The sequence below is a fragment of the Gopherus flavomarginatus genome, chromosome 7, assembly GCF_025201925.1.
Source record: "Gopherus flavomarginatus isolate rGopFla2 chromosome 7, rGopFla2.mat.asm, whole genome shotgun sequence".
In the NCBI taxonomy this organism is placed as follows: domain Eukaryota; kingdom Metazoa; phylum Chordata; order Testudines; family Testudinidae; genus Gopherus; species Gopherus flavomarginatus.
The window spans coordinates 25,503,178-25,521,641 of record NC_066623.1 but is presented as its reverse complement, the minus strand read 5'-3'; positions in this window follow the sequence as shown (position 1 = coordinate 25,521,641).

The window sequence follows — 18,464 nt, the reverse complement described above, 5'->3', positions numbered from 1 at the left end:
CAGTCTGAGGAAGAACTGGTGACCCCAGCCTCAAGGGAACAGTTCCAGACTGAGCAGGAAGCAGATGACAGCCTTCAGAAAGCTTGGGCGGTGGCACGGAGCACCCCATCACCTCTCAGCTCTTCTCACCGATCCTGGTTTGTTATAGACCAAGGACTTTTATACAAGGAGACTCTTTCTGGTGGACACCAGGAAGACTGGCATCCGCAAAAACAGTTGGTGGTTCCAACTAAGTACCGGGAAAAGCTCTTGAGCTTAGCCCATGATCATCCCAGTGGCCATGCTGGGGTGAACAGAACCAAGGACCGGTTGGGGAAGTCCTTCCACTGGGAGGGGATGGGCAAGGACGTTGCCAAGTATGTCCGGTCTTATGAGGTATGCCAAAGGGTGGGAAAGCCCCAAGACCAGGTCAAGGCCCCTCTCCAGCCACTCCCCATAATTGAGGTCCCATTTCAGCGAGTAGCTGTGGATATTCTGGGTCCTTTCCCAAAAAAGACACCCAGAGGGAAGCAGTACATACTGACTTTTGTGGACTTTGCTACCCGATGGCTGGAAGCAGCAGCTCTAGGCAACACCAGGGCTAAAGCTGTGTGCCAGGCACTAACAGAAATTTTTGCCAGAGTAGGTTGGCCCTCCGACATCCTTACAGATTCAGGATCTAATTTCCTGGCAAGGACCATGAAAGAACTATGGGAAACTCATGGGGTAAACCACTTGGTTGCCACCCCTTACCACCATCAAACCAATGGCCTGGTGGAAAAGTTTAATGGAACTTTGGGGGCCATGATATGTAAATTCATCAATGAATACTCCAATAATTGGGACCTAGTGTTGCAGCAGTTGCTTTTTGCCTACAGGGCTGTACCACATCCCAGTTTAGGGTTTTCACCGTTTGAACTTGTGTATGGCCACAAGGTTAAGGGGCCATTACAGTTGGTGAAACAGCAATGGGAGGGGTTTACGCCTTCTCCAGGAACTAACATTCTGGATTTTGTAAGCAACCTACAAAGCACCCTCTGACACTCTTTAGCCCTTGCTAAAGAAAACCTAAGGAATGCTCAGGAAGAGCAAAAGGCCTGGCATGACAAACATACCAGAGAGCGTTCCTTCAAGGTAGGAGACCAGGTTATGGTCTTGAAGGCGCAACAGGCCCATAAGATGGAAGCATCATGGGAAGGGCCGTTCACAGTCCAAGAGTGCCTGGGAACTGTGAACTACCTCATTGCATTTACCAATTCCTCACTAAAGCCCAGAGTGTACCATGTTACTACTCTCAAGCCTTTCTATTCCAGAGACTTACAGGTTTGTCAGTTTACAGTCCAGGGAGATGATGCTGAGTGGCCTGAAGGTGTCTACTACGAAGGGAAAAAAGACGGTGGCATGGAAGAGGTGAACCTCTCAACCACCCTGGAATGTCTGCAGCGGCAACAAAACAAGGAGCTGTGCGCTAGCTTCGCCCCATTGTTCTCAGCCACCCCAGGACGGACTGAACGGGCATACCACTCCATTGACACAGGTAATGCTCACCCCATTAGAACACCACCCTACCGGGTGTCTCCTCACGCCCAAGCTGCTATAGAACGGGAGATCCAGAACATGCTACAAATGGGTATAATACGCTCATCTACCAGTGCATGGGCATCTCCAGTGGTTCTGGTACCCAAACCAGATGGGGAAATACGCTTCTGCATGGACTACCATAAGCTAAATGCGGTAACTCGTCCAGACAACTATCCAATGCCACGCACCTATGAGCTATTGGAAAAGTTGGGACGTGCCCAGTTCATCTCTACAATAGACTTAACCAAGGGGTACTGGCAAGTACCGCTAGATGAGCCTACCAAAGAGAGGTCAGCATTCATCACCCATGCAGGGGTGTATGAATTTAATGTGCTTCCTTTTGGGTTTCAAAATGCACCCGCCACCTTCCAAAGGCTGGTAGATGGTCTACTAGCAGGACTGGGCGAATATGCAGTTGCCTACCTCGATGATGTGGCCATTTTTTCGGACTCCTGGCCCGAACACCTAGAACACCTGGAAAAGGTCTTTGAGTGCATCAGGCAGGCAGGACTAACTGTTAAGGCCAAAAAGTGTCAAATAGGCCAAAACAGAGTGACTTACCTGGAACACCAGGTGGGTCGAGGAACCATAAACCCCCTACAGGCCAAGGTGGATGCTATCCAAAAGTGGCCTGTCCCAAAGTCCAAGAAACAGGTCCAATCCTTAGGCTTGGCCAGGTAGTACAGGCGATTTGTACCACACTACAGCCAAATTGCTGCCCCACTGACCGACCTGACCAAAAATACCCAGCCAAATGCAGTTAAGTGGACTGATGAGTGTCAAAAGACCTTTACCCAACTTAAGGCGACGCTCATGTCTGACCCTGTGCTCAAGGCCCCGAACTTTGACAAGCCATTCCTAGTAACCACAGATGCATCTGAGCGTGGTATAGGAACAGTTCTCATGCAGGAAGCAACAGATCACAACTTCCATCCTGTCGTGTTTCTCAGCAAGAAACTGTCTGAGAGGAAAAGCCACTGGTCAGTCAGTGAAAAGGAATGCTACGCCATTGTGTACGCCCTGGAAAAGCTACGCCCATATGTTTGGGGACGGCGGTTCCAGCTACTACAAACTGACCATGCTGCGCTAAAGTGGCTTCATACTGCCAAGGGGAACAACAAGAAACTTCTTCGTTGAAGTTTAGCTCTCCAAGATTTTGATTTTGAAATTCAGCACATTTCAGGAGCTTCTAACAAAGTAGCTGATGCTCTGTCCCGTTGAGAGTTTCCCAAAATCCAGTAGTTAAAAAGTGTTCTTAAAATGTAAAAGTCTGTTAGTTATATACTTAGTGGTATATGTAAAGGTGCATGTGTTGTATTAATCTGTTTATTTTAAAGTTCTAGGAGGAAATCACTGCCAGTGAGGTTCCCTACTGTCTGCAATTTGGAGGGCGTGTCATAAACAGATAGCTAAGGGTTAATGTTCTTTTCCCTGTAAAGGGGTAACAACAGTAACCTGAAACACCTGACCAGAGGACCAATCAGGAAACAAGACTTTTTCAAATCTGGGTGGAGGGAAGTTTTGAGTGTGAGTTCTTTTTTCTTTGTCTTGGGTCTGTGCCCTCTCGGCTCTGAGAGTGATTTTTCTATCTTCAGGTTTTCTAATCTTCTGTTTCCAAGTTGTAAGTACAAGGATAGTAAGACAATATTGTTTTTTTTTGTATTTACATGTATGTAGTTGCTGGAATGTGTTAAATTGTATTCTTTTTGGATAAGGCTGTTTATTCATTTTTTCTTTTAAGCAATTGACCCTGTATATTGTCACTTTAATACAGAGACTATTTTTAATGTCCTTTTTCATTCTTTTATATAAAGCTTTCTTTTTAAGACCTGTTGGAGTTTTTCTTTGTGGGGAATTGAGTCTGCAGCTCACCAGGGGATTGGTGGGAGGAAGAAGTCAGGGGGAAAAATCTCTTTGTGTTAGATTTACTAAGCCTGACTTTGCATACCCTCTGGGTGAGGGGGAGAGAGGTTAGATCTCTCGGTGCTTGTGTTTCAAGGACTTGAAGCAGGGAGGGTGGAATCCCTTTGTTTAGATTCACGGAACTTGCTTCTGTATGTCTCTCCAGGAACCCAGGGAGGGAACAGCTGGAGGGGAGGAGGGGGAAGGGAAATGGTTTATTTCCCTTTGTTGTGAGACTCAAGAAATCTGAGTCTTGGGGTCCCCCAGGGAAGGTTTTGGGGAGACCACAGTGAGCTAGGCACTGTATAATTCCTGGCTGGTGGCAGCAATTACCAGGTCCAAGCTGGTAACTAAGCTTGGAGGTTTTCATGCTAACACCCATATTTTGGAAGCTAAGGTCCAGATCTGGGAAGAAATGTTATGACAGGAGGTATGTGGACTTCCTATTGGAGGATTAGCGCAAATAAGCAGAGTCCCTAGAGTGGTGACATTTATTCTAAATGATGGAATGCTAAATCAGCTATTGGGTTGCAAGTTCTGAACACCTCCAGTCACTGTGTGGAGCAGCTGCTATTGTTTGATTAAGGGTGTTGATTGTGGAGAGAACAAAGGCATTACCCTTTAAATCGTGTTGCAATGGTCAGAGTCTGAATGCTGATCAGAACAAAGAACTGCCTGCTGTAGCCAGGAGAAAGCTCTGCTTTGTGTGATGTTAGATTAGTTTAGTCTTAATTTTAAATCTACATATTTGTTTAACAGCAACTCATCTTCTGTTAATGCAGAGGTCGTAAAGACAACCCCCAAATCAGTGATAGCCAAGGTAACCAGGATTACAAAACAACCATTCTCAATGCTGGGGAAGACCAAAGTCAAAATACATAGAAGAAAACGGCCATATGTGGGTACAAAGCTCATCTTTTATAAGTTATCTTGATAGATAAAGGTCGCGTGCGTGTAAAATATTGTATATTCTTGCTATCAATACAATGGTTTCCTATAAAAGAAGCAAACTAAACTACATAAAGGTCTGGTACATGGAATATGAGTAAATACTAAATCACATTGCATATGTGATACAAATGTAGATCTCAGTTATGCAAATAAAAGTAACCTTTTCACATGAGTAGTCCAATTAAAGTGGATGCCACTACTCTATTGTCTAAAGTTGTGCACATGGATAAGTATTTGCAGGATTGGAGTCTTATTTTTTAATAACCCAAAATTTAATCTGGCTCATAAGTATTGTATTTTGAACTCTAACACAGGAGAAACAAATTGCATTGCAATGTGATGTTTATGAAAGAAAAACCTGTAACACAATTTGTTTCAGTTTGTCTTTGCCTAGAGAACAATCAAATCATCGGTAGTACATCTTAGCATAGTTATGCTGACATAATCGGAGTAGTGTAAAGAAATGGACCTTTTGTAAAAAGTTCCCTTACCGATGCTTTATCTCCCATAAAGTGTGCTGTCTACTTTTAATTAAACCATCCTGTCATCCTAGACACATACAAATCATGGCTGTTCATAGCCTTAGTGTCATAATTCAATATTTCATCAATAATAAAGAAAACTACTGCTAATCATTTGAAGGGTATGGGCAAAGAGTATTTCCCAGAAAATGTCTTCCTAATACCTAGATAGTTAATAAGGCACATTTTTGAGCTTGATTTACATCTAGTTTAGCACTGTATAAAAGGACTATTGTATAGCCACCGCTCTGTTGACACTGAAGAAAAACTTTAGATAGCAATCCTTATTCTTCCACTGATATGTCTTCGAGAGTTTCTTGATTTCTATAAAAGTTGGTTTCAATTCTGCCCCACAATTTGGAAGTACATAGAAATTTCTAATTGTCAATATCAGAGAAAGAAGAATGGGCACTGCTTTTTCAAATGACTTTCTTCAAGTCTGACAACATAAAGTATTGCAGACCATTTTAATATTTACAGAAATGAAAGAGTTAAATCAGATAATTGGAGGAACTTTTCCCTGCCCCTGGAAAATCCCACCAGAGCAGTTGGTTACTTATTATTTGGATAGGGGTAGAATCATGGACCAGGTTTCCACTGTTCTCAGTGCTATAGCAATACAGGAAAAAATAGACAATCTGTGCCACAAACAGCTTATGTCGTGGGTGTATATTTCCCAGCTGGTGTAAATTCACATAGCTTCATTGCCTTCAGTGGAGCTATGTCAATCTGACCTGAAGATCTGGCCCCAAGAACTTAAATGTAAGGATCTGTCTGTGCTAAAAAACTGAAGGAGTCATCTCAGGGTTGTATGGCACAGTTTAGGGTATCTGGGACCTAACGTGCTTTGTTGTGGTGATTTGGTTTAGTTTTGGTTTGCAATATGTACAGAACAACCCTGTTATAAACCTGCAAAATGAATTTGTGTTACATTTGAGGTCATGCCTCCATAATTCCCATAACAATGGCGTTCCATGTATGCCACAAAGAGCCAGATAAAAAACATTGAAGTCATTTGTCTATGCTGAAACAGTAGCATGTGGGGGTAGTCCAGGCTATTTCAAAGTATTTATTCCTTATGGACATGCCAAGTAATATATGACCCTTACTCAAGTGTCTGTTTGTAAACCAGAAAGCTCTCAGATACACCCACAGACAATTTTTGGCACATCAAATAGCATTTCTGTCAAACAGAAATATTTGGCATAATCTGTGTGGGGTGCCAGTGATCTGTATGAGGAAGGACTGAGAGTAATTGCAAAATATCCTGGGAAAATGCCCAGAAGAGCACTTAAAATGAGAAATATAACATGCCTAACAACCTACTAGCATGACACAAGGAAGCATTCTGTCTCTTTCCCATGTGCACAGAGAACATAAACAGACGCAGTGTTCACAGCTATCACTAGTCTATATGGATAAAAAGCATTATTAAAGTTCTGTTGCCCATAAGTTATCTATATTGCTCACCCCAAGTTTTCAAAATTCAAAAGTCAGGACCCAAAATATCTCAATGGGCTTAAACATCATGAAATTAAAAATATATATATAAGGTCTTTTTTTATTTGACTTCTCGTTTTTTAACCTGTAGAGATAGTAGTTTTAAGCTCTTCTCCACTAAACTCTGCTTGATTCAGACAAGGGGCTTGAATCTTGGTCTCCCACATCCCAGCTGAGTATCCTGCCCACTGGGTTATTCAGACATGGATTTCTCTTGACGTTTTTGTGAAAATCTTTAAAAGGTCTTGGTTACATTCCATTCAGGAAGAGAACTAACTATTGAAACCTTAACAGTTTTCATGAAATGGAATATCTGTTGTCCAGCCAGTCCTATTTAAATTTCAGAAAAAAGATTACAACCATGGCACATATGTTTTTATTACAGTGGTATAGGTAACATCTTACAAAGTTGTCTGATATCTGTAGATTTTGAATGGAACATTGCATTTTATTTACCATAAAAAAGTCCAAGCTAAAATATACGTTTGTCAACCTTAATTTAAGGATTACCAAACAGAATGAATATGGGAATCAGTGAGATGTATAAATAAAAGCATGCAACATAAGGGAGAGGAGAAGTTAGGGTATGTCTACACTACAAAATTAGGTCGAATTTATAGAAGTCGGTTTTTCAGAAATCATTTTTATACAGTCGATTGTGTATGTCCCTACAAAAAATGCTCTAAGTGCATTACATCGGCGAACTGCGTCCACAGTACCAAGGCTAGCTTCGATTTCCAGAGCGTTGCACTCTGGCTAGCTGTGGGTAACTATCCCGCAGTTCCTGCAGTCGCCACCACCCATTGGAATTCCGAGTTTAGATCCCAGTGCCTGATGGGGCAAAAACAGTGTCGCTGGTAATTCTGGGTACATGTCGTCAGTCCTCCCACCTCCCGTGAAAGCAATGGCAGAGAATCATTTTGCGCCTTTTTTCCTGGGTTACCTGTGCAGATGCCATACCACGGTAAGCATGGAGCCCGCACAGCTGACTGTCACTGTAAGTCTCCTGGGTGTTGGCAGACGTGGGACTGCATTGCTACACAGCAGCAGCTCATTGCCTTTTGGCAGCAGATGGTGTGTTACGACTGGTAGCCATCATTGTTGTACTTCTGGGTGCTCTTTTAACCAACCTTGGTGAAGTCAGTCAGGGATACCTGGGCATATATGGAAGTGATTCAGCCAAGGTCATTCCCATCTTCTGCCGAGCACCCAGGAGATGACGATGGCTAGTAGTAGTACTGCACTATCTTCTGGCGAGCAGCCAGGAAATGATGATGGCTAGCAGTCGAACTGCACTGTCTGCTGCCACCCTAAAGATGTAAAGGATAGATGGAGTGGATCAAAACAAGAAATAGACCCAATTTGTTTTGTATTCATTTGCTTCCTCCCTCCCTTCATGAAATCAACGGCCTGCTAAACCCAGGGTTTTGAGTTCAATCCTTGAGGGGGCCATTCTGTGTGACAGTTGTTTGTGATTCTCCTTGATGCAAAGCCACTCCCTTTGTGGACTTTAATTCCCTATAAGCCATGTCTCAGTTGCCCCTCCCTCCACTAGAGCAGACAATCATTTTGCCCCTTTTTTCAGCGCAGATGCCATACCACTGGGATCATGGAGCCCGCTCAGATCACCGTGGCAATTATGAGCACTGTAAACACCACGTGCACTATCCTGGAGTATATGCAGAACCAGAACCTGCAAAAGCAAAACCGGGCGAGGAGGCGATGGTAGTGCGGTGACAAGAGTGATGGGGACATAAACATGGACTTAGACTTCTCACAAAGTATGGGCCGGCAATGTGGACATCATGGTGTTAATGGGGCAGGTTCATGCTGTGGAATGCCAATTCTGGGCCTGGGAAACAAGCATAGACTAGTCAGACCACTTAGTTTGCAGGTCTGGGATGATTCCCAGTGGCTGCGAAACTTTTGCATGTGTAAGGGCACTTTCATGGAACTTTGTGACTTGCTTTGCCCTGCCCTGAAGTGCCAGAATACCGAGAAGAGAGCAGCCCTCACAGCTGAGAAGTGAGTGGCGATAGCCCTGTGGAAGCTTGCAATGCCAGACAGCTACCGGTCAGTTGAGAGTCAGTTTGGAGTGGGCAAATCTACTGTGGGGCTGCTGTGATCCAGGTAGCCAACACAATCAAAGAGCTGCTGATATCAAGGGTAGTGACTCTGGAAAATGTGCAGGTCATAGTAGATGGCTTTATTGCAATGGGATTCCCTAACTGTGATGGGGTGATAAATGGAAACCATATCCCTATCTTGGCACTGGAGCACCAAGCCAGCGACTACATAAACCGAAAGGGATACTTCTCAATGGTGCTGTAAGCACTGGTGGATCACAAGGGACGTTTCACCAACATCAACGTAAGATGGCCGGGAAAGGTACATGACGCTTGCGTCTTCAGGAACTCTGGTCTGCTTCAAAAGCTGCAGGAAAGGACTTTCTTCTCAGACCAGCAAATAACCTTTGGGGATGTTGAAATGCCTATAGTTATCCTTGGGGACCCAGCCTACCCCTTAATGCCATGGCACATGAAGCCGTACACAGGAAGCCTGGACAGTAGTCATGAGCTGTTCAACTATAGGCTGAGCAAGTGCAGAATGGTGGTAGGTTGTGCATTTGGATGTTTAAAAGCATGCTGGTGCAGGTTACTGACTCGGATAGACCTCAGCGAAACCAATATTCCCACTATTATTACTGCTTGCTGTGCACTTCAGAATATCTGTGAGAGTAAGGGGGAGATGTTTATGGTGGGGTGAGAGGTTGAGGCAAATCACCTGGCCACTGATTACTTGCAGCCAGACACCAGGGCAGTTAGAAGAGTACAGGAAAGTGTGATGCACCTCAGTTTCATGACTGGCCAGGCTACGGTGTGAAAGTTCTGTTTGTTTCTCCTTGATGAACCTCGTCCCCCATGGTTCGCTCTACTTCCCTGTAAGGTAGACACTTTCCCCTCCCCAATTTGATCACTGCTTGCAGAGGCAATAAAGTCATTGTTGCTTCACATTCATGCATTCTTTATTAATTCATCACACAAATAGGGGGATAACTACCAAGGTAGCCCCGGAGGGGTGGGGGAAGAGGGAAGCACCGGGTAGAGTGAGGGAGGAGAGAAGAACAAGGTCACACTGCACTTTAAAATGTAAAAACTTATTGAAGGCCAGCCTTCCATTGCTTAGGCAGTCCTCTAGGGTGGAGTGGCCAGAGGGCCCCCCCCCCACATTCTTGGGCGTCTGGGTGAAGAGGCTATGGAACTTGGGGAGGAGGGCTGTTGGTTACACAGAGGCTGTAGCGGCGGTCTGTGCTCCTGATGCCTTTCCTGCAGCTCAACCATACGCTGGAGCATATGAGTTTGATCTCCCAGCAGCCTGAGCATTAACTCTTGTCTTCTGTCAGCAAGCTGGCACCACCTATCATCTTCAGCCCACCGCTTACTCTCTTCAGTCCGCCACCTCTCCTCGCATTCACATGGTGCTTTTCTGCACTCTGACATTGTCTGCCTCCACGCATGCTGCTGTGCTCTGTCAGTGTGGGAGGACAGCAGGAGCTCAGAGAACATTTCATACCAAGTGCGTTTCTTTCACCTTCTAAACTTCGCTAGCCTCTGCAAAGGAGAAACGTTTGTAGCTGGTGGAAGCAAAGGAAGAGTGGTAGTTAAAAAGACACATTTTAGAGAACAAAGGATATACTCTTTCACATTAAACCTTTCTGTTCACATTACACGGCACATGTGCTTTCGTTACAAGATCACATTTTGCCTCTTTTATTGAGGGCCTGCTGGTTTGGTGTGAGAGATCACTCAAACTTCACCTCCCCCCCCACCACCACCACGTGGCTAACAGCGGGGAACATATCTGTTCAGCCACAGCCGAGCAGGAACAGGCACCTCTGAATGTCCCCTTAATAAAAGCACCCTATTTCAACCAGGTGACCATGAATGATGTCACTCTCCTGAGGATAACACAGCAAGATAAAGAACGGATGTTGTTTGAATGCCAGCAAACACCGGGACCATACTCTGCCATGCTTTGTTATGCAATGATTCCCAACTACGTGCTACTGGCTTGGTGTGGTAAAGTGTCCTACCATGGCAGATGGAATAAGGCTGCCCTCCCAAGAAAACTTTTGCAAAGGCTTTGCAAGTGCATCCAGGAGAGCTTTATGGAGATGTCCCTGGAGGATGTCCGCTCCACTCCCAAACACATTAACAGGCTTCCAGTAGCTGTACTGGCAGCGAATGCCAGGGCAAATTAATCATTAAACACGCTTGCTTTTAAACCATGCGTAATATTTACAAAGGTATACTCAACAGAAGTCCCTTCTCTGCCTTCAGGGTTTGGGAGCACGGCTTCGGTGGGTCTAGGGGTTACTGGTTCCAGGTCCAGGGTGAGAAACATATCTTGGCTGTTGGGGAAACTGGTTTGTCTGCTTCCTTGCTGTGAGCTATCTTCAACCTCCTCCTCCTCATCTTCCTCTTCCACAAAACCCACATACCTCTTGTGTGCTACTCCATTGACGGAGTCAAAGCACAGGGTTCGGGTAGTGGTGGCTGCACCCCCTTGCATGGAATGCCGCTAATCATAGAAGAGGCATGTTCGGGGCTCTGATCTCTAGTGGCTGTTTGCCTCTCTGGTTTTTCGGTAGGCTTTCCTTAGCTTCTTAATTTTCACATGGCACTGCTATGCATCCCTGTTATGGCCTCTCTCCTTTGAGACTTTTTCTAATATTTTGGCATTTGGTTTACTGGAACGGAGTTCAGCTAGCACTGATTCGTCTCCCCATATGGCGAGCAGATTCCATACTTCCTGTTCGGTCCATGCTGGAGCTCTTTTGGGATTTTGGGACTCCATCATGGTCATGTCTGCTAATGAGATCTGCACTCACCTGCACCTTGCCACGCTGACCAAACAGGAAATGAGATTCAAAAGTTCGTTGGCCTTTTCCTGTCTGCCTGGCCAGTGCATCTGAGTTGAGAGCACTGTCCAGAGTGGTCACAGTGGAGCACTCTGGGATAGCTCCCGGAGGCCAATACCATCAAATTGCTTCCACACTACTCCAAATTTGACACGGCCGATTTCAGCGCTAATCCCCTTGTCGGAGGTGGAGTAAAGAAATCAATTTAAAGAGCCCTTTAAGTAAAAAAAAAAAAGAGCTTCAGCATGTGAACGGGTCCAGGCTTAAATCGAGGTAATGCTGATAAATTCGACCTAAAATGGTTGTGTAGACCAGGCCTTAGTTTCTCCTTCATTTGTCAGTTTCAAATACGTTTGGAGGATATATGTTTTCTTGAATGTTTGTATATCACTGACAAGAAATTTAAAAGTTTAACATTTTATGCTGATTTTATCATTGTTGTAATGCTCAGATGGAAGGGTCAAGGAATAACAGTCTCACTAGTTGCTTCAGGCTGACTTTCTAGAATCTAGCACATTGTTTTAATTTCAAAGTATATTTGCATTATGTTGATAAGCACCCATAAGTGCGAGTTCTAATGTCTTAGCCTGATATTGCTTTACGACATTAGTCCTATCAGTCAAATATTTTCTCCTGGGTAACTGAATAATTATACCAGCTTATGTTGCTCATATTAATGAATTGACATCTAGATGAATACTAATACTAATTTTGGATAGGAAAAGATTTATTCATCAGTGAAAATGATACTTACTTGAAATAATACACCAGCAATTTAATTTATTAATAGAAAATATACAATATGCATTATTATGTTTGCACATCCTCATGTTAGCAAGCCAATAAGTAAGATACTCAATTTTCTTGGCATAACTATTTTACCTTCTCATAGTGCCCTACCAGATATACAATTACATCCTTTTTATGTTTCATTCTGAGGGTATGCTCATACAATGCATAACTAAACTTTGTACTGAAAATATTCACACAGTCAAATGTTTATCTTATCATGCTATACAATGCAGCAAGTCTATGCATTTTCATTCCAATTAAAAATTCCTGCCTTGTGTTTTGTAAGTTAGGACAGAGTGTGCTTTTCTGGGGGTAAGAAAAAAGGCTTTGAATTCTGCAGGCAAAGGATGCTTTTAACTGAAATTGATAAAGGAAGATGTGCACCAACCGCTTACATTGCATTACTTTAGTGTGAAATTGCAGCTTCAATTACTGGCAGCTCTAATGAGGCCTCTTTTCTTTCTAATATGAGAATGGCATTATACTGCTATGAGTCTGTCAGAAAATATAAATGCAGCCTCTCCAAAAATCACTGGGAGATGCCATTCCTACAAAATTAGTGGCACTAAGGGAACTAGTCAGGAATCAGGATGTGTCCTTTGCAGGCGATGAGGACCAAGAGAATATGTTAGTAAATTAAAACTGATATTCACTGAAAAAAATTGCAAACATCAAATAAAAGCAATACATCTCTCTTTGCATAAAGAGTGAAATGAGATTGTTTATTTTCTCTGTCCATTCACAATTTCAATGGGTGAGGTAGCCTCGGTCATTCAGGACTAGCCAGAAGGTTAGGTAAATCAACAGAACAATTCAGTTTTATTATCGAAGTTTGGTAATTGCCTGAACTTTCTTTGAAGCATTAAGTAGAGGCAAAATCCCTGACTTTCCAATGCTTATGCAACTCCAAAGGCTGCAGCTATTTTTGGTTGGATTCTTTTCTAAGAATGGGTGGTGGACAGGCTGTTAGGAGAGAGAAATCCTTCTAGAAAAAGCCAGACAGAAGATAGCGCCTAAGAGGGGACCACAGGGCGGGTCAGGCCCTCAGGCAGAACCTTCTCTAATCACTCCCTTAGAGAACTCACATATCTGGCAGGGCCGTGCTTCTTTGGAGTCCTTTGATTGTGAAGTGACTGTTTTGACTACAGGGACCATGCCACAAACTGAAGGGATCTATAGGTAGGAAATAGCCCAGAGAAGTAACTTAGACTCTCTTCAGGGAGGACCTGCTGGTGGCCCTTCCCACAGGCCGTGGGCTGGGACGCAGTGGAGAGGGAGGGCCTGGGTTCCCTACCATACCCCCTTAAGAGGTGAGGCCCAGATGTGGGTGGAAAGCTGAAAATCCCTAGTTTAAGGTCAGAAAAAGGTACAGCTACCACCCTGAAAGAGAGGCAAACTGAACGGAAGTGGGGTGCTCTAACCACTATACTGCCCAGCCCTCCAAGCTCCCTATCACTACTTTAAAATCCTAATAAAATCAAGGTACAGTTCAAGAAGTAAAGTTCTGTGAGCTGAGTCTGGCCCATAGTCATTAATATGAATGCACTCTTGGACACTTTTATTTTCTTTATAACTCTGCAATGGTACATTAATAATAATATTTCCTCATAGCCTATATAAGTTGTAGTGTCCCATACAAAAATCTGCTTTGGGCTGTTTCAATGACATTAGCAGACCTGCTGAAAATGTTAGTGTGCATCAATTTAAAAAAATCCAGTTAGCCTCCTTTTGAGAATAATATCATACACTGCAGTGTAGAAAGCCATGCAGCTTCATGGAACTATAGCACTGAGAGAGACAATTCTTAACTGACATTTTCTTGTGAAGCTAACCTTTATGCTAAAACAGTTCTTCTGTTCTTATCAGAAAAGTACACTGAGACAGTCTCTCTGACAGATATTTCAACCTCCTGCACTATCTTTGGGGAACATATTGTTTTAAATTTTGGTACCACTCTGGGTCTGGAATGGTATGATTGTGTACTCACTCCCATTGTAAATACCTCCAGAGAGAGATCGCTGCCTGAGGAGGTTAACATATACTGGTTCAAACTGGGTTTCCAGAGATTAAGAAAACAAAGAAGGGGCTTTGGGTTTAAAAAGGTGGCATTTAACTGATGTAGGGCCTTCTTTATGACTCAGCAAAGGGACAGAACATTCTGTCCAAAGGCCACAATCCCTGTGAAAGGATTGGATGGGTGGCCTCTGGTAAGCTTTTACCATGTGTATGGGAACTGCTATTGTTGTTTTTATATGGTTTCTCTGTAATGCTTTTGCCTTAAGCATGTTTGCTTCATAGGAGTTGTGTGGTAACTTGTAACTGCTGGCAATACACCATTCATAGACCTGAGGGTATGTCTACACTATGTAATTAGGTCGATTTTATAGAAGTTGAATTTTAGAAACAGATTTTATAGAGTCGATTGCAGAGGTCAACACTGAGAGCATTAAGTCGGCGGAGTGCGTCCTCACTACTGTGACTTATAGAGCTGTACACTGTGAGTAGCTATCCCACAGTTCTCACAGTCTCCACTGCCCATTGGAATTCTGGGTTAAGCCCCCAATGCCTGATGAGATAAAAACATATTTGTGGGTGGTTCTGGGTACATGTCGTCAGGCCCCTTTCCATCCCTCCATCCCTCCCTCTGTGAAAGCAACGACAGATAATTGTTTTGCGCCTTTTTTCCTGGGTTACCTGTGCAGATGCCATACGATGGCAAGCATGGAGCCTGCTCAACTCACTGTCACCGTACATCTCCTGGGTGCTTCTGTCAAATACGGTACTGCATTGCTACACAGCAGCAGCTCCTTGCCTTTGCAGCAGACAGTGCAGTAGGACTGATCGCCGCTGTGCCTCTCCTGGGAGCTCCTAGCAGACCTTGATGAGGTCGATCATAGGTGCCTGGACTGACATGGCTATCCTCCTCTTAGAGCACTGAATGGGAGCCAGAGACTCCAGGTCATTCTCTTCTTTAAGTTACGTCTCATGGAGATTCAGTCCTGACTGGAATATCATGCCAGCTGGAGGCTTCTGCCTGAGGCTGCTCTCCCAGCCGGCAGCAACGCGCAGTCGCACCTACCTCAGCTTACCCCTTGCTTCCATGGCTCGTGAAGCCTGGACAGTAGTAAGGAGCAGTTCAACTGTAGGCTGAGCAAATGCAGAATGGTGGTAGAATGTGAATTTGGACATTTAAAAGCTCGCTGGGGCTGTTTGCTGACTAGTCAGACCTCAGTGCAACCAACATTCCCATTGTTATTGCTGCTTGCTCTGTGCTCCATAATATCTGTGAGAGTAAGGGGGAGATGTTTATGGCGGGGTAGGAGGTTGAGGCAAATCATCTGGCATCCAATTTTGAGCAGCCGGACACCAGGACAATTAGAAGAGCACAGCAAGACGCACTATGCGTCAGAGAGGCTTTGAAAACCAGTTTCATGACTGGCCAGGCTTAGGTGTGACAGTTGTGTGTGTTTCTCCTTGATGCAAACCTGCCCCCTTTGTTGATTTTAATTCTCTGTAAGCCAACCACCCTCCCTCCTTTTGAAATAAAGCAACTATTGTTTTGAAACCAGGCATTCTTTCTTTTTTAATTTAAAAAAAACAAAAACGAGATAACGGAGAAGGTAGCCTGGGTGGGGTGGGGAAGGAGGGAAGGACAAGTCCACATTGCTTATTGTAGCCACACTAAAAATCAGACTGTTGGAATGAGAGCCTTCTGTTGCTTGGGCCATCCTCTGGAGTGGAGTGGCTGGGTGCCTGGAGCCTTCCCCCCTACCTTCACGTTCTTGGGTGTCTGGGTGAGGAGGCTATGGAACATGGGGATGAGGGTAGGTGGTTATACAGTGGATGCAGCGGGGGTCTGTGCTCTTGTTGGCTTTCCTGCAGCTCCAACAGATGCTTCATCATGTCTGTTTGCTCCCCCATTAGCCTCAGCATCGCGTCCTGCCTCCACTCTTTGCACTCACTTAATTCTTTCCTGGCCTCTGCCACTGAATGCCTCCATGCATTAAGCTGTGCCCTATCAGTGCGGGAGGACTGCATGAGCTCGGAAAACATGTCATTGCAAGTGCATTTTTTTGCCTTCTAATCTATGATTACCTCAGAGACAGAGATGATAAGGGGAGTGTAGAAACATTCTATGGTCTGCGATTCTGGAGGGACTGCATGGTCACCTGTGCTGCTGAGTGCTGCTGAGTTTGCCACGCTGACCAAACAGGAAATGAAATTCAAAAGTTCCCTAGGCTTTTCCTGTTTACCTGGCTAATGCATCAGAGTTCAAAGTGCTGTCCAGAACGGACACAATGGAACACTCTGGTATAGCTCCCGGAGGCCAATACTGTCGATTTGTGTCTGCACCACCCAAATTCGACTCTGCAAGGTTATTTAGCACTACTCCTCTCACCAGGGAGAATTTCAGAAGTCAGTTTTCAGAGCCCTTTAGGTTGATGGAACGGGGTTGGTTCTGGACAGTTCTAAATCTCTTCTGCAGAATAATTTAGCCACCAGTTAACCAGAATAATTTAGCCACCAAGAAACGGCATAGTTTACCAGCCACTTACAGCCATAAGCAGCATAATAATTTAATGTCTGCTGAACTGAAGATGTCCTTTTCCTTGATACGGGTGGGAGAGGTGGGAAGAAGGAAAAAGAAACAGAAAGAAGGCTGCTTTCTTTTGACTGCTAGTAGTTTTTTGCATTTATGTATCATTCAACGTCAACCCTGCACCTTGCATTTGATATCTAGGGGAAACTATTTATCTTGCTTTCTGAGGCAGGTGTAGTCAAATGTATTTGATATCTGTGCAGCCAAGTGAGCCAACTCTATATGTATTTTTATCAAATGCAATTGAGAATTCCTTAGATTCTTAAGGACTCTCACTTATAGTCTTTCAATTTCCTGCCTTTTCTTCCTTCCCCCCTTGTGTATTTTCATGTTTTAGTCATTTTCCATCATACATGAATGTGCCTGCTCATTCTAACTGCTGCTACCATTTACAGGGTTGATATGTATTTCTTATTTTCTTTAGGAAATTGTTTACTGCAAAGATATGAAGCTTGAAAGCTATTTGTCAGCCCTGTATGGGGGGGGGGGGAAACTTGGAATGGGAGAGTGTTTAACTCACTCACTGCTGTGCTTTTCCCTCCCATTGCTTATTCTGATGTTGCAATTTGCAATGGACATTCACTAGAATTAATAAATGGGAAATCATGAAACACTGGACCTGCACACCTGCTGGGCACACCTGGTATATAATATATAATTTCCCAGTGAAGTAGCTAGGGAATTCCTATGGATTAGTGAAGATACTTACATAAATCTACCTCACCAAGCCATGAGATGATGGTCACTTAATTAAACTGACAACAAATGGATTTAGACCAACTGGAAAGAAATGCTGTTTCATACAGTGTGTAACCAGCCTGTGAATTTTACAGCTGCAGGAGGGCAGAGAGTCAGCTAATAAAGCAAGCTTTTAAAAAGGTGGGATCATTTTATGACCAATAATATTTTTTGTTGTGCATGTTAAGTTGATGAGGTTATTAAATCTTATGCTTTGATGCATGATCTGATCACTTTGTGGGGCTTAGGAAGTGGTTTTTCTCTCCACTCCCCCAAGTAAAGCATTGCACAATATGGCTAGAGCTATTTATTGTGGCCTGTGTTTGCCTTCTTCTGAAGCACCAAGTATTGGCCATAACTTGCGGAAGAGCATTAGACTGCTGGACCACTAGTCTCACCTGGCAAATCCTGCAATCCTATGGTAAAGTAGCAAACTAGATTATTTGATTACAAGAGCCAACAATTACAATTTTGTTAACCGTCAGAGGGAATTTACATGGGGAAGAGGAGGCTGGAAATAAAAAACAAAATATCCAATATTAGAAATGACTGTTTACTTAAACACTGAGAGCCCAAATGCCATTCCTTTTACTCCAGTTTACTAAAAAGAAGTCAAATAAATCCCTTCCTGACCAGCTGTAGTTACAGGTAATTAAAATGGCCCTCATTTTATAGGTTATCTTTAATATCGTCCTATCTTTTTTCTTGGGGGGGGGAAAGAAGAGGGGCTCTCTAGCTCAATAATGGGCTGTTTTGTTAACTTTAAAACTCTCCATATAGTTACATTAACTTGAAAACTTGCATACTGTCTATATTTGAGAAAAATAGCAATTAAATCAATCTATCAGTTATTCCAGTGGGCCCCATCGATATAAATGGGGTGGTGGTGTTTTGGTTTGGGTTTTTTTTTTGCCATTTACTTCAGTGAGAACAGGTTCAAGCACTATGGGCCTGATCCAACTTGCACTGAAGTCAGTGG